This window comes from Microcebus murinus, unplaced genomic scaffold (assembly GCF_040939455.1).
Source record: "Microcebus murinus isolate Inina unplaced genomic scaffold, M.murinus_Inina_mat1.0 scaf042_hap2_Mmur4.0, whole genome shotgun sequence".
In the NCBI taxonomy this organism is placed as follows: Eukaryota; Metazoa; Chordata; class Mammalia; order Primates; family Cheirogaleidae; genus Microcebus; species Microcebus murinus.
Genome location: NW_027438988.1, coordinates 1 through 4,021, shown reverse-complemented (window position 1 = coordinate 4,021; position 4,021 = coordinate 1). Strand labels below are relative to the sequence as shown.

The 4,021-nt window shown below is 63.7% G+C and overlaps 1 non-coding gene across 1 annotated transcript; it reads right to left on the bottom strand.

Moving 5' to 3' along the window:
- Positions 1 to 363: 363 nt before the first annotated feature.
- LOC142868753 (5S ribosomal RNA) lies at positions 364 to 482 on the bottom strand. The gene has a single exon (XR_012917679.1). It is a non-coding gene; the product is annotated as a 5S ribosomal RNA (ribosomal RNA).
- Between the last annotated feature and the right edge of the window lie 3,539 nt (positions 483 to 4,021).

The following is a 4,021-nucleotide window of genomic DNA, read 5'->3' as shown; positions in this document are numbered from 1 at the left end:
CCTACGTGTAGCCCATAGAACCCCAAAAGCAACGGGACGAGTTCTGGTCACATACTCCCTCCAAATGACATCCTGGCCTTCTTCTGGAACTCCCTCCCCTCTCAGACTCTCAAGGTTTCCTCCAGCGTGTCGGTTCCCACAGAGCAGACCTTTGGTCTGAGACCTGACAGTCCAGAAGCCACGCATGCTGCCGCGTGACGGCGGTGTCGCGGCTTGGGACAAGAGGAGGCCCCACGGTGCGGGCTGGGGCGCCAGGCACCGCGGCGGGCGCTGAGGGTGGGGGTGACCCCCACCCCGGGCCGCCGCCTCGCTCCCAGAGAGGGGACAGAACAGGAGGCAAAACAAAAAAAAAAAAAAAGAAGAAGCCGACGGCACCCGGTATTCCCAGGCGGTCTCCCATCCAAGTACTAACCAGGCCCGACCCTGCTTAGCTTCCCAGACCAGACGAGGTCGGGCGCGTTCAGGGTGGTGTGGCCCTAGACGGCGGAGGGCGCCCCTGCCCCGCTCAAGAAGCCGAGCCTCTCTGCACTTCCCCGCCGCCTCCTCCCGCCCCAGGCCCCGCACCGGCGCTGACCCGCGCCGGGCCGGGCCTGTTGAGTTCACCGGCCGGGTCCGGCGGGCTCCGAGGGACGGGGGTGACAGGCGGGGCGGGGCGGGGCGGGCAGGGAGCGGTGGGCCGGGGTGGGGGGCTGTCTCTCTATACACACACAAACACACACACACACACACTCACACTCACTCACTCACACTCACACAAGATGCGCCTCCACGGCTGGACTCGCCAAGGTGGAGACCTTCCAGCCCCCTTCCTCTCCTCGCCTGGCCTCCTTCCCCTACCCGCCCCCCACCCCCAGCTCGTGGCCGCCCCGCAAACGCCCGCCGCCGCCGATTGCGCACGCGCGGATCGCCCGCCCTTTGACCCCAGGCAGGGGCCGCCCTCCCCGACAACCCCTTTCAGCTGGGCCCCCCACCCTGTGGGTGGGCTGCCGCCTATTCCCCCGGGCCCGGGCTGGGGCACAGCGCATGGGGGAGGGGAGCGAGTGTATGGGGCCTCTCTCTCTCTCTCTAGGGATGTGTCCCATGGGTGGGGTGGCGTGGTTTGTGGGGCGCTGAAGAAATCAGTCCCCTCCATCTCCTACCTCTGGAAAACGCCCAAGCCCTTGGAGAACTGCCGGCAACGCGACCGGGGGGGGGGGGGGGGGGCCGGGACCCTCCTCTGCGTCCTCCTGTGGCCCAGTCCAAGGGGCCTGGGCCTGGCCGGGGCTGCATTGGACCCCGACCACCCTGGCGTGTGGACTCGCTAAAAATCGGCGATTAGATATTGGATTCCAGCTTCATTGAGGTCATTTCACTAATGAGTGCACCGGAAAGAGTTTCCTAATCCATCTGTGAGGGTGGCAACTGAAAGAGAATTTGAAAGCTGACAGAATAGGCGAGGAAAGGCATAGGAGATTTCCACACCCAGTAAGGAAGCCTTTCCCGAAATGGAAGAAAGAAACGAGCAAACAGAAACACCGGTAGCCCGCCAGGATCAGAGTCTGCCCCCGAGAGAAAGTACCCTGACCAGGTTCACCCGTGGGTGGGTGGCGAGCTAGCGGCATTCAGAAGAGCGAGGCCCGCAGTCTGTGCAGAAGACACCTGCACTCGGGTGTGTGTGGCGGCACGATTCACAAGCAGCTCCAGATGTTAAGCCAAGGAGAAGCCAGGGAGTTCCCAACGCCCCAGGTGTCCTCAGCCCACGACTGGCTGCTGGGGGAATGCGAAGCCCGGCTCCTTGTCTCAGAGCGGGACAACCAGGAGGTGTGACGTACACCCCGGGGTTCCCAGGAGGATCAGGCTGAAGCTGGGACTTGGCCTGAAAGTGTCCCCTCGCATGGCCACCCCCTTCCCCTTCCTGCTCCTCTACTCCTGGTGCCCCTCCATCCAGGGGCCAGACCTTAAAGAGTCACCCGCAAGAGAATCCTGGTCCCAAAGGAGCCTTCTGGGGGACCCGTGCTGAGAGAGGTTGTGGGCATGGCCCGCTGGGGCTCTGCCCGACCCAGGGCTGAGAGATGCAACCTCCCAGCTCTGGGTCCCTGCAGGGGAAGCGTTGGCAAGCACAGGGCCAGTCCTCCAAAGGCCCAGGTGCAGGGAGCCCAGGCCAAGCAGCCTGTGGAAGAAGCCACCCCGGGAAGACGACTGCAGGCCACGGCCCTTCCCACCTCCTCCTCCTCCTCCTCCTGCTCCTCCACCCCCCCGACCTCCCACCCCCCACCCCCGACATGGCGCAGGGCTCAGAGACACCTCAGACACTTGCTACCCAAAGTGCAAAGGGCATCAGTTGCTCCTCCAAACCCCCCCCCCCTGCCCAGCAGACCGCGTTGTCCAGCCAGCCCCCGGGCCTCCCTGGGGTGCCCAGCACAAAAGTGCAGACAACCACCGGACCCTCAATCTCAGTTTTCGGATGTTTTTGCCACTCTAAGGACCCGCAGGCCAGCTGGGCCTTCTGGCAGGACAGAGAGCCCCGGAATCCGACGTGGAGAGCTGGGTGTACGTCCCCACGAGGAGGCGGTCCCCACCTCCGCGGCTCTCCCCTTGCGGGGGGGGGGGGAAAGCAGCCACGGGGCCTCAGAGAAGACACCAGGCTGGGCGCCCGCCCCACAGTGGGGGCACGTCCCCCGCAGGCCACTTAGCGACGGCCGCCGGCCGGCGGACGGTTGGGTGGCGCGAGACGCTGCGGCCGCCCTGCTACCGGGTTCCTGGGAGGGCGTCCTGGAACCAGCGTCCACACCAAGCCCTTGGAAGGCCCAGGCGACGGAGGAGCCCCGTCAGGCAGGGGCCGAGGACGGTGACGGCCCGGGCGGGGAGGAGCGTGTCAGGCAGGGGCAGAGGACGGTGACAGGCCGGGCGGGAAGGAGTCAGTCAGGCAGGGGCCGAGGAGGAGACGGGCTGGGTAAGGGTTAGGGTTAGAGTCAGGGCACAAGTCACAATCGCAAAGACCTGGAAGCGACCCGAGTGCCCATCGACCCACGAGTGCGTAAATGAAATGTGGCGCGTGGACACCACGGAGTGCTATTCAGCTAGGAGGAGCAGCGGTGAGAGGGCACCTCTCGTGGTTCTCCTGGCCAGAGCTGGAACCCGTTCCAGTAAGCCAGGTAGCCCAAGAATGGACACACGAGCACCACGTGCTCGCGCTCACCAGCAAATGGGTACGAACCGATGGACACCTAAGTGGACACAGAGGAATCACCTTCATCGGGTGGGTGTCGGGCGGGTGGGGGGAGGGGATGGGCATACACCTCCATTAGGAATGGGGTGGGTGCGCACCGACTGGGGGATGGGCGCACTTGAGGCTCTGACCCGAGGGGGGAGGCAGGGAGAGGGCAACGTACCCGACCCTAACATTGGTACCCCCACAATACGCTGGAACGACATCAGAGGTAAATGAATAAGAACACAGGGGGGAGGGGGGCACGGGCAACACATGTCACCTTAATACTTGGACTCCCATCATCTGCTTGAAAAGAGAGAGAAAAGAAAATGCAATCATAGAGATAAGAGACACTTTTTAAAGATAATGAATCCGAAGAGAAAAGTAAAAGGAGGCCTGTGGAGCAGGTCTGGGTGTGACTCCGGATCCCCCAACATCAGGTGCCACCACCAAAGATTCCTACGTGTAGCCCATAGAACCCCAAAAGCAACGGGACGAGTTCTGGTCACATACTCCCTCCAAATGACATCCTGGCCTTCTTCTGGAACTCCCTCCCCTCTCAGACTCTCAAGGTTTCCTCCAGCGTGTCGGTTCCCACAGAGCAGACCTTTGGTCTGAGACCTGACAGTCCAGAAGCCACGCATGCTGCCGCGTGACGGCGGTGTCGCGGCTTGGGACAAGAGGAGGCCCCACGGTGCGGGCTGGGGCGCCAGGCACCGCGGCGGGCGCTGAGGGTGGGGGTGACCCCCACCCCGGGCCGCCGCCTCGCTCCCAGAGAGGGGACAGAACAGGAGGCAAAACAAAAAAAAAAAAAAGAAGAAGCCGACGGCA